A 13068-nucleotide genomic window follows, 5' to 3' on the forward strand; every position below is an offset into this window, starting at 1 on the left:
TGGACAATGCCTCAAGCATCTAGAGGGATCTGCCCGAGTATCAAGAATGTTTCAAAGAGCATTTCTGAATAGCAGTCTTTACATTTTATTTCTATTACACTTCATCTGTGCATTTTGAAATGCATTCCCCGCCCAGTTGTATTCATCCTACCGCCTCTGATATGAGGAAGGGAGCACACCTTTTATCTCCATTTCACAGATGTGCAGACTGAGTGGCGGGCTGCGTGGGGGGAGACCCTTAGGCATTCTGACTGCGGAGTCTGATGATGAGACCCCGGGTTCTCCTGTGCCCTCTTGCTCCATGCTATTTCCAATTTGCTTTCTCATCTCGAGAGAGCATTTTCATCTTTTATTTTTGGATGATAGTTTCAAGTTTCATTTGCACCACCAGACCTGTAAATTCTTTTGTTCTGTAGAAGGCCGGGTCAGGATGACATCTCTTTCTTTTGTTTGCGGGGGAGGGGGGCATCTGATAGATAGGAAGATCTGCACTAAAAATGAATCATTTTCCTTGCTTTTAACTCAGCTTAGTTTATCATATGCCAAAGGCTTAGATTTAGATTTAAAAGAACTGGCAATAATATGTGCAGTGCTGCCATTTTAAAAATGTAATACAATACCCAACTTTTTATCTTCTAGTACTGCTTATAAATACATATAGATAAATCAATCTTAGAAAATTTATTGCAAATCAGAAAATATATTCACCAAGTGTTTTTTTTCTATAGGTGAAATTAAGAATGACTTTCCATTTCCCACGTACAGAGCTATTGGTAATTTATATTACAAAGTAGTTCTTGCTGGCCATAATGTTATAGAATGTGGTTTTTGTCTATTTTGATTTTTGGAAAGTAAAGAATAATCATAGCTTAACAGGAACTATGTGGCTTGCTCGATGACCCAATCAGCAGAGGCAGATCCCGTCTGCTAGACCTGTGCCATGCTCAGTGAGAGCGCACTTGAAGGGGTAAATGAATGAATGAATGAAGAGTGTATAAACTGAGTTGGACAAAGAAAGTTGGCAGAAATCAATTGGATATTGGAGGGCAATTCATGCAATAGTTGATTGGAGATCAACAGGTATAGCCACTAAGACTATGTTAACTGACCTCAGGAAAGTCAGGTGGGAAAAGTTATAAACTAGGAAGTGATGTTTAAGAATAAATTTCCAGGGAAAGAAAAAAACCGAGAGAAACTTCAAAAGCATTGAGCCCAGTAGGCCAGGCACAGCTCCCCTATACTGTTTTATTTAAGGATCCAAAAACGTGTTGGCTATCTGTTCTGTGCCGGGGACAGTGCTAGTGGCCGAGTCCATAGACATCAGTCCGGTTGTGGTTCCTGTCTAGTGTTGAAAGCGAAAATGTCAGTTGCTCAGTTGTGTCTGACTCTGTGACTGCACAGACTGTAGCCTGCTGGGCTCCTCAGTCCATGGGACTCTCCAGGCAAGAATACTGGAGTGGGTTGCCATTCCCTTCTCCTGGGAATATTCCCCACCCAGGTATCGAACCCAGATGTCCCACATTGTAGGCAGATTCTTTACCTGTCTAAGCGCCATCCAAATAGTGGACACACACTGGAAATCTATTGATATCAATGTCATATTATTATTGATAACATAGAGATGTGTATATGATTCTTCAAAATTCATAGAAAGGGAGTGATCAATTTTGCTTAGCAAGAGGTTTTTGTTTTTTTGTTTTTGTTTTTTTTTTTTTACAGAGAAAGGATAAGTAAAGATTTTTTTTCCAGTTTCATTTTAAAAATTTACACTTGTAGGCAGATGACCATGAGGAATGTTGATAGAATCCTTATATCCATCAGGTTTTACCTTTACCACCATGCTAGTCCGTTATAAACAAGACAACTGAGGCCCTGAGAAGCCAAGTAAGGTGTCTAAGATTACCCAGCTGATGAGTGATTCAAACCTGGTTCTGTGGGGCTTCAAAGCTCATGCTGCTTCTGCCACTTTGCCCCCTGGAGTTTCCAGGTGTCAGGAGACATTCCCCTGGGCAGGTATGGGGCAGGAAGAGGGAGTTCTGCAGCAAGAACAGCACCCCAGAGTGAGGGAGGCATCCAAGAGCTCAGGATGCTGGGGGATATGAGCACCTGCTGGGATGAGAAGACAGAGGCGATACTGTGTGCCCAGCTGTCTGAAAAGCACCTTAATCTATAAAAGGATGAAGGTCCCTTCCAGCCTTGAGGCTTTAAAATAGTTAAGAAATTATCACTGGCCTCAAGGGGCATATTAAATCCTTCATTAATTTTCAAAATATTATTAAGTACTTAATATTTTCTAGGCTCTATTCTAGGTGTTAGTGATACAGCAGTAAGAACATAGAGAAAGTTCATGCCCTTGTGGAGCTTACATATAGAGGGAAAGAGATGCCAAACAAAAGAAGAAACAAAGGAAGAAACTTAGAAAGGAACAGTGTGAACTAGTGATGATTTGGTGCTCAGTCACTAAGTCATGTCTGACTCTGCAACGGTATGGACTGTAGCCCGCCAGGCTCTTCTGTCCACGGGATTCTCCAGGCAAGAATACTGGAGTGGGTTGCCACTTCCTTCTCCAGGAGATCTGCCCAGTGTGATGATCGAACCTGTGTCTCCTGCTTTACAGGGAGATTCTTTACCACTGGAGTCACCTGGCAGCCAAAGCATAGAGATGATTACTATGAAGCAAAAAAGTAGAGAAAGAGGACATAAGTGGATGGTGTGAGTTACATTTGAAAGTCATAGAAGGCCTCTACGGTTAGTTGATATTTAGCAATATTATGTAATAGAGGAGATAAGATATATATATATATAAGCAACCATAGAATAAGAAGTATGTGATAAATACTAATAAATACTGAAAAGGACATGATAGCATTTAGCTAAAGAAATTAACATTAACTGACTATGCTTATATTTTGGACAACATTCACAATATGCTTAATAGGCATTACCTGCACCAATTTTACAGATGAAAAAAACTGAGATTCAGAGAAGTGAGATAACTTTTCTAATAGCACGCAGCCTGGATTCAAACTCAGATTTGTCTGAATCCAAAACCTGTGCTCTCTCCCACTGTAAGATCCTTCTTCTTCTGGGTTGAAGGCAGGAAGCTTAAAGGAGAATTTCCTGGGAGCGAGGGTGGGCTCCAAAGGAAAGGTGGAATTTTGATATTGGAAAGTTTGAAATATGAATAGCAACAGAACACCCAAAGCAAAAAAGAGCAGAAGGGAAAGACGCAGGCTTTGTGTCAAGGCAAGTCGGTTGAAGCCCAGACTAAGAGGGACCCAGAGGGAGAGAGAAAGCTAGAGCCAGGAACAGATTTCAGAACAGAACAGAAATAGAGTCTGCCCTTTATTTGGCAGGCATTGGGAGCAATTGAAGCTGTTCCCCAGGAGATTCTGCTTGTCCATAGGATGGCTAAACCCTTTTTGGCGGGCTCCTGTAGTCCTCTATTTCTCTGATTATTTTATCAAACTCATCAGACGGGGCAGCTTATTGTTGGTGAGGATTATCCACACTCACTTCATGATTACTTCTAGTGTTAACCTGATGCAATATTACACTGAGGCGAGGTCCTTGGATAGATAGCTTTGTGTGAAAAAGCTTCAGGTGGGCCAGTGCGCCACTGATTCCTTGAGAAACAGCGTTGTCCCAGACGTCACATTGCCAGGTGGATGGAGTGCATGGGATGAACTTCATCTGGCTGACCCAGCCCCCAAAAAGTTGACGAGATGCTGACAGGACGAGAAGGCAGAGGCTAGAGGTGCTGGCATTACAGGGAGCAGTCAGGGAGATATTATTCAAGAGACAAGAAAGAGCACAACTGAATTCACCTTTGCTCCCAGTTGGAGAGCAGATTGCATTCTTTACAACAGTGTGATGACTCAAGCCACCTGCAGTGGAAGGAAAATAGGCTGGGGTGAGCTCTTTAAGGAAGAGCTCAGTGGTGTCATGAGAAACCGGTATGTGCTGCTGCCGTGCTATTCAGGGTCAGGCTTCTAGAGTGTCCTTCAGGCATTTTGGTGGCCTATTATATAATCTGCCCTTTTTAATGCTCCCTGTCTATATTTTCCCCCTGTGCATTGTATATCCCAGCCTCTGTGTATCAAGCTGCTTTGTGCCAAAGGCGACAGCCAAAATGTTCTTCAAAATCATCTTTCAGTTTTATTTTTCATTCAGAGACATAGTTTTACAATCAATACCAATGCAAGGGTTCAATGGGCTTTGGAAATCGATCCATTAACTCAAAATTCTTTGCACATTTTTGTATTTATATGCATTTTTTTCAGGGGAGTAGTCATGAAATGTTAAAAAATTCCATTACCCTGTTAAGGTAAAAACCCCTTTACTTTTCTTGAAATTGCCTTTTTTTCCCTCCCTCCCTCCATTTCTTCCTTCCCTTCTTCACCATCTCCTTTCTATCTTCTCTTCAACTTGTTAACCAACTTACCAATTACTTTCTAGCAAACCTCTCAATTTTCTTTATTTTTTTTCTCACTTAATTTTGCAACCTTTCTTTTTCTCCATGTAGTATAGAATTGAAAGATTGGGAAACAATGAAGGCAGGAGAGTGGAAATAATTAAATTAAGTAAGTAAAAGTCATAGGAAGTCAGATAGTGTGGGTTGGATTTGGGCACCTAAGTATTGGTTATCACTTTTTCCCTCCTGTACTTTTCATCCTTACCTCTTGGTAAAAGTGCTATAGCATCTACCAAAAACAAAACAAAACAAAACAAAAAAAACCACAGCAGCAACAACAAAAGACCAGGAAGAAAGAATAAAGGAAGAGGTGATCAGAAGAGGTAATGAAGACCTAGGCTCTGCTCCATACAAAATTAACAAAGGATAAAGGACACCTATGCTAAATTTATGAATTAGGGTTAGAAATGGAAAGTTTTCTTATTTATAAGGGTTAAGACTTAAGAGTTCAAGTGGGTCAAAACAAAAATGTTTAGAATAGATCTGAAGCAACCAATGAATAGAAGCAGAAATGAAGTATAATGAAGACAGATTAGGAAAATGGACTTTAGTTATTTGAGTTAAATGTATCACAGTATATTACTGTAATAAAATATCTGTAAAATCAAATTCCTCTAGAACTGTTCTCTAATTTCATAGAATATCAGGAACTGCAGTGTGTTTCTCTGTTTGCAAGATCTGGGCACATTTTAGTTAGTATTATTGTAAACTTGAAAACTGGTATTTGTGTACTAAGTTAGCACTATAATAATGGAGAAAGGAAAAGAACCCTAGCTAGGATTAAACAGACCTGGTTTTGAATCCTGGCTCTGACAGCTACTATTGGTTTTTACTTAAGAACAATTTACTTAAATTTTATGGGCTTTAACTCCTTCATACATGAAATAGGACTAATAACATTTAATCCATAAAGTTAGGGTGAAATTGAAATAAAATGATTTGTACTTGTCATAAAATAGACTTTTAATAAATGTTTGCTCACACCTCAAAGACAGATTTGAAGCAAAACATTTTAAAATTCGTAAGCAGTCTTTCATATAATTTAGTGTTTTTCTCAATAAGTCAAGAATTCTGACCTCATCCATGTGTTTTAATACAAATCATGTGTTGTAGTTGGTTATATTTTTCTTTCTCATTCAGAAAGTAAGTGGTTTCAGGCTATCTCTGTGCTGCTATACTGTAATATATAATTTTCTTCCCTCTTTCAACTACCAAAGAAAAAATAGTCAAAGAATCACACTGTCCACTCTGGTACCATTTCTAGTTTTACTCATCCTGCTGCTTGCCACATGGTGAGGGTTCAAAATATATTTACTGTTGTTATTGTTGTTGTTATTACTCCATTTTTCCATGCAGCTAAAAGCAGGAAGATAAGAAATAGCTAAGAAATGGTGAGGGGCTCTTGAAAGGGCTTAAGATTCTGTGTCTGCTTTTCCTCTAATTAGAATAAAGTATTTCTCCTGGTACTCAAATGGAGGAGTAAAAGTGCCCCTCCCTTTTCTCTCTCTGATATGGGTTACTTTTTTATGCAGTAGACTGTTCACTCGTTCAGCACTTCACACTTGGTTACCCTTAGCTGGACCCCTACACACACTTTAAAAGGAGCATTAGATAATAGCTTTTATTAAAGATGATTTAATCACACTTTTCTTAAAGGACCATTATCCATTAAACAGAACAAAATATTGTGAACACAAATTTAAATAAAAAGTTCTGAATAGAGGTTTAACTTTCTTATTATAAATAGCTATAGAATGTGTGTGGATTTAAATGCCCAAGTGCCTTAGTAATTACTGTAAGACAATTCTAATGATGCAACAGTTCAGAAGGAACAGCACTTCTGTCAAGAGTGACTTCAGAGACATATACTGGGCTGATTTGCCTATGGACCACAGCCAATCCGAAGACATCAGTATCAGAGGCTGTGTGACTCAGATTCACCCATCCTTTCTCCCTGCCCTCTGTTTATTTCATATTTCTTTTGACACTGTGGCCTCTTCTTTATCTGAACCCTACTCAGATAATGAGAACCTGAAATAAGAACATTCCAGAATGCTGGCTACTTCTCAGTTGACATCTTTTCTTGGTTTTAGCCTTTGTTTATAATTGTAGATTTGAAAAAGGTTAACGTTTTCTCTTCCGTTGTACCTTTTGTCAGTGGAAATACTTTCCATAGTGTTGCATACTAATCAGATCTGTAGTAGTAATTTTATCATTTTAAGGAGTTAATCTAGCTTGCCTAACTCAATATTCAAACTTCATTATGGTTTCTTTTGTTTTTCTCAAGAATGGAGACATACTATCTCCCAAATACTACTAATGTTTTCTCTCATTTGACCCTCTGTGTGGAATTATATCCAGCATTACAATTTTCTGTTCCTAAATATTTAGAAAAGTAAAAAATAGTTCCTCATTGCACTTTTGGGGAAAACAATTTGAGAATGATGGCCCATCAAAGGTTCAGTGTATTTCTCTTACATATTTCACTTTAACTGTTTTTAGACTTTCTAAAAATTGAATTGCTCAAGGCACTTTTCAGCCCATAATTCTAGCCTACTCAAGTCATTGTTAGTTTTATTGTTTTCCTACCTTGTATTGACTAAATTTCTCCACTTTGTATCGTCAGCACATTTCATCACCTTACTGTAGTTTCCCTGTTTTAGGTCAGCAAAGTAACTAAAATCAATACTAACACTGATGCTTATCACACGTCACAAGTCACTTCCCTCCGTTGGTATTGCTGCCTCCCACAGACACCTTTGGCTTCAATATCCTGTTCGGGTCATTATCCACTTCAGCAGCTTGTTTCTTCTGGTTCACAGTATGTGTTCTCTCAGTACACATCTCTCAGAGGAAAGCAGGCTTCCTTTTAAAGAGACTCTCATGTCTAGAATCAGAGATCCTTTTAAACAGGATACATGTACTTTTGAGAAAGCAGTGGCATGTTACTTCTCAAGGAAGTAAAAATTCAATTACTCTTCAGTGGGAGGGTGACTAACTACTGGACAAAATTCGGGCATGGGAGACAAATTACATAGATACCAGTCCAGTCCCTGACTCACCTTTGCCACTGGTGATTCCAGATGAGCCACTTAAATGTTTAATTTTAACTTTATATTGGAATCCCCATTACTACTAGTGAATGCATTAGGTTGCTGTGAAGTATCAGTGCAATAATAATGCATTGAGAACATCATCTCTAAAGAGGGATTCAATCTCCTTCATCAGAAAGTAAGAAAGGAGAGCTGCATTCCTCCCGTAGAAAAGGGATTTCACAAGCTCTATCATAAAATGTTACTAGGGTCTAACATCCTGGAAAAGTCTGACCTTCGAATTTAGACCCCAAAATTTTATAGTAACAATTCTGATGCTGATTCAAGAGCCTCGCTAATTCTCTCACAAGTTATAATTAATGAACAAAAACTTAAAAGAAGTTGCTTATATCACTTTTTCATATCTCTGTAAATGTTTCTAAAGAGTTAAAGGATAAAAAGTCTAAGAGTTTCCAAGGGACCTCCCCTACCACCATGTCACTGATTATATTGTGAATTTTCAATATTAGGCATATACTCTGTGTTCCAGATTTCATGATTTTAAATCCAGCCTATTTTATTGTGATGTTTTGAGCTTGGTTTATGATCTGCACAACCTGGCTCACTTTATTTGCCATAAAGAACAATGTCCTTTGTGCAAAATTATATCATGTCTGTAAATTGCCACTTTGCTCTGATTTCATTAAAATCAAAATATTGGATAATTAATTACTTCTGTATTTAAAAAAAAAACACAGTGGTTGTCATAATTTCAGCTTGAAATCATTTAGTTAATAGATAATTTTGTCACATGTGTACAGTATTGGCTACATCAGATTCCTTGGATTAATTCTGACGATAAAAAGGCCATCACATGAATCTTGAAGGCAATGCATTAGAAACACAAAAACAGAACAAGTAACTGAAGATTCAGAGAAGAGAGAAGAAGGAAAAAAGGTAAAAATTATGCAACTTGCAGACACATCATGCTGCACTTCCTGCTTTGGGGATTAGGGCCTGTCTACCTCTCATCATTTTAGCTGTTGCTTTAATGAATGTCAAATTACCACAGTCTCCTAAGATTTCAGTTACGAAGACCTTCTGATGAGTCTTTTACCTTGTTTCCTTTCAATGCAGCAGGAATTATAATGAAGAAATTAAATCATTCTTTATAGACAATAGGAATACAGTCCCAAAAGCTTTTATGATTTGATGTCCTCTTGGCAACAGCATTAACTGAGTTTCAGGCTTATATTTAATATTTTGGAAGATTGCCTTTTCAAGATAAAAATAAGTTTCTGAAATAACGATGTCCTTAAAGTGAATACAAATCCCTATATCTTTGTGTTAGTACTTTATGACTCAATCCCATAGAAATACCGAGGCACAACAATTCCTTTGTTTACAATTAAGAAAAAGCTAAAAGATACTTTATTTTTATATGAAAATATTCACTGAGTGTCTATGATGTTGCAGGGATTGTGGTAAGTGCCAATATATAACTGAACAGGACAGACATGACTGCCTTTATAAAGCCTGTGTTATAGTGGAGGATTCAGGGGTTTAAATAGGCAATTGTATAACAGTGTGACAAAAGCTGTGATGGGGAATTATACCTAACTATGCTTAATGAAGTATCATTCCCTATTCCCTGTCACACGGGAGTACCAAGGAAGGGTACAACTCACCCTGGATTTGGGATTCAAGGAAGACTTCTGGTATGAGGTGACAGATAATCTGAAACTTGAGGAAGACTAAGAGGAAAGCAGTGCTTCAGCAATTAAACCCGTGCTTTGAGAGTCTGCATGGATCAGAAATAGTTTGATTCACTGACTTAATGATGGTGTTAGTGGTAATGGTGTTAATCATAGAGAAATTGGAGGCTAGAGAGATTGGCAAGATCTACACATGCTCTAAGATGTGTTAAACTGAAACTGAAACTTAGTCACTCAGTCACGTCCAACTCTTGGCAATGCCATGAACTGTAGCCTGCCAGGCTCCTCTGTCCTTGGGATTTCCCAGGGAGTAAGGGATTTTCCAGGGAGTAAGACTGGAGTGGGCTGCTTCTGGAGTGGGTTTCCTTCTCCCTGGGGTCTTCCTGACCCAGGGATTGAACACGGGTCTCCTGCATTGCAGGCAGATTCTTCACTGTCTGAGCCACCCGGGAAACCTAAGATGTGTTAGGGAGACTGAATTTTATCCTGATGCAAAGGACGGATAAGTTTAAAGGGGAAAATGGCATAATTAGATTTATTTTTGGAAGATCAGTCAAATTACTGAGCAATATGTAGCAAGAAACTGAGTTTTCAGTATCTCTAAATATATGGGACATAATACACGTATAGATTTATGTTTAGATTCAATATAAATGGGCTTCTATTTTTAGCAATAGCATTCTAGATTCTTTGACAGAACTTCTGACTGAAAACAATGGAAAATCTTCCACATTATTTTATCATTGATATTCTGGCATTAAATAAAGGAAGGAATTAAATTCTCAGAGGCAAAAACCTAAGCATAATTGAGAACTCAGGCAGATAACTGGAACCCTGAGGTCAACTTCCCACCTGAAAATATTTGCCAAATCCAAGTGACTGGATCTTTAATGTTTATGTCTCCACAGTGTATGGAAAATGGGAGAAATAGCCTAGGGCCTGCTAAGTATGTGTGTGTGTTAGTTGCTCTGTTGTGTCTGACTCTTTGCGACCCCACGAACTGTAGCCCGCCAGGCTTCTCTGCCCATGGAATTCTCCATGCAAGAATACTGGCTTGGATTGCCATTCCCTTCTCCAGAGGATCTTCCCCACCCAGGGATTGAACCCCGGTCTCCTGCATTGCAGGCAGATTCTTTACCATTTGAGCTAAGTATGGAGGTTTTAAAAAGATAGTCCATAAAATTGGACCCCCCTCCCCCCGCCGAACCCCTGTACCCTCAGGGCAAGGATGAAGTAAAAATTCAGAATAATACTCCTTGCCTTGACACTCTTAACCACAGCAAAGGAAGTCTCTCAAAGTTTGACAACAATTTGAAGGATAAAAGATCTCTTTGGACTTTCTAGCCACAGGACAGTCCTCAGGTAAGTTTGAAATGCTTTGAGATCGGTATGTTTTAGGGTTATGGAAGAAACAAATACAAATCTTCTCTGGAGGAATTCACCTTCAATTCAATTCTCAAATAATTCCCATGAATATTCTAAAGAATATGGATTTATAGCCCAAATTCCAAAACGCAAAAGAAACAAAACAGGAAAGTGAGAACTATCAGAAATAGAAGATGGTAGTATCAAGTTAAAAGAGCCTTTGGTCCAACTAATATAAATAAATGAAAAAAAAATTTTTTTAATAAAAATTAAAAAAAAAGAATGAGAAAGGAAAAAAAAGTTAAAAAAGCCTTTGGATATGATAATATTAGAGACTGAATAGAAAATAAGCTGGTTACTCAGTTTTATTAATAGAAAAAATATAACATTTAAAAATTAATGAGGAGTAAGCTAATAAAATTATTAAGCAGATATGAAAAAATTAAAATTTCTAGAAATGTAAAAAGCAATTTTTAAGATTAAAAGTGCAGTGAAGAAACTTAATAGAAGACTAGAAATAGCATAAGAGAAAATTAGTGAATTGGAAGACATAGTTGAAGATATTACGCAGAATGAGGTACCAAGAGACAAAGAGAGGTTAAGAGCATAGCAAATACTGTGAGAAAGTATAGCTTATTTCTACTCAAAGTTCTAGAAAGAGAGAACACAGAGAATGGGGGAAATAAAATATTTCAAGAAATAATGTCTGTAAATTTCCCAGAACTGGTAAGAGATACCAACACTTAAATCATGGAAGCCTAGTGAATCTATCCAAGAAGGATGTATAAAAATATGTATCTAAATTCTTGGTCATAAAATTACAGAATCCAAAGAATATTTTAATTTGACATAAAATGTTCTGATAAATTGCCTGTAAATAAAATGATAAAACATTGAAACCTTTTATTTATAGAGATTTCCCTGTATTAATATAGTAATTGATTATAACTAATTTTCTAGTAAAAATTGAGTCAAACTTTGGCTCTACTCATTTGTTTATTTACCATTTTATTTATATTGTATCTAATTTATTTATTAAAGGATCAATAAATAAAGGTCATTTAGTCTAGTACTTACTTTAAAAAAATAAGAAAATAGAAGTATTGCTTTCCTGTATTATAGAGCTACTTAACAGGTTCAGACTCATGTCTCAAATAAGAAATCATTCTAAATGACTAGTTACTCCTGCCATTCACCTTCTTTAGTCTGTTGAAGGGAAAGACCATAGTTTAAATAATAACACTGGCAGTACTCACATGACAAGTAAAATGCTCTTTGTTGAAACAGTGTTGGTGAAACTGAAGTAAAATTGGAGTCTTTTAAAATAGAAATTCCAAGGGTACAGTGGGAAGAAATATTGCTTCTTGGCTTAAAGTCACAAATTACATTTTAATCAACCGCTAAATAATAATATATATAAGAATTGCTGTTAAGATTCACAAAAATTCCTTTCCCCAAGATTGCTGAGAACAGAAAAAAGATACATTCTCTCTCAAGGGGAGAATGCTTTTAAGAGATGCACCTTTGTTCCATGTGGAACATTCTATTTCTAAATTAAGCCTACATTTTAAATTAAACAATTGTATGTCCAAAGCAATAGCATACCAAAATAATTCCTGTCTTCTCATTGTACCTGGCCTGAATATTAATAGAAATATCAACAACTTTATTTTCTTAGGCTCCCATCCTCATAAGCGCTATGTAAACTTAATAATGTTTCCAAATTTGGCTTTTTTTAATAGCTGCAGTTATTCTTGTTTTCATGATTTTTGAGGCCATCTTAATTTAGTATATATTAAATATCTTCACAACTTCATTTAATGGAATGGCACTAGTTTTTTAAAAACAAAAACATTTCATTACTTAGACAAATTATGTTGTAAGGGAGAAATGTTACATGGGTATAGAAAGAAATAGGTATGCTGATTTGGGGCCCAGAAGTCTAAGGAAAACCCACAGATGATCCTCTTGAGTGTCAAACCCAATAATTTCACACAATCACACAGGTACTCAGATCAACGTTGTGTACCTGTCAGCAAGCAGCTCAGGGAAGCTTCTTGCCAGGAGAGAACTACTTTTTATGAACTCCCACATCCATTTGTCCCCACCAAGCCCATACGTTCCTTAGAACAAAGAGTGAATAAATGTGACTTCTGTACACCAAATGAATAGGATAATTAGCACTGGTAATGTAGGATAATAATTAAAATCTTATTCCTGCTTGACTTGATGGCTGGCTACTCTCACTTCTCCCTCTAGATGGCAGTGGCACTCTTTCATTTTGAGACTGTTACGCGGTCTTTTTATTTTTATTTTTTTAATCTGTTCTCTCTCACTCTCCTGGATAGGTGTTCTCAGCTCTGCTGGGTGATGATTTAAACAATGCTTTGATGCTGTAGGATGCTGGTGTTCACAAATCAGGTCTATCCTTTTCTTTTTTTCTAAAAAGATAATATACTGCTTTTTCAAAGTCAATTAACAC

This window comes from Cervus elaphus, chromosome 5 (genome assembly GCF_910594005.1).
Source record: "Cervus elaphus chromosome 5, mCerEla1.1, whole genome shotgun sequence".
In the NCBI taxonomy this organism is placed as follows: domain Eukaryota; kingdom Metazoa; phylum Chordata; class Mammalia; order Artiodactyla; family Cervidae; genus Cervus; species Cervus elaphus.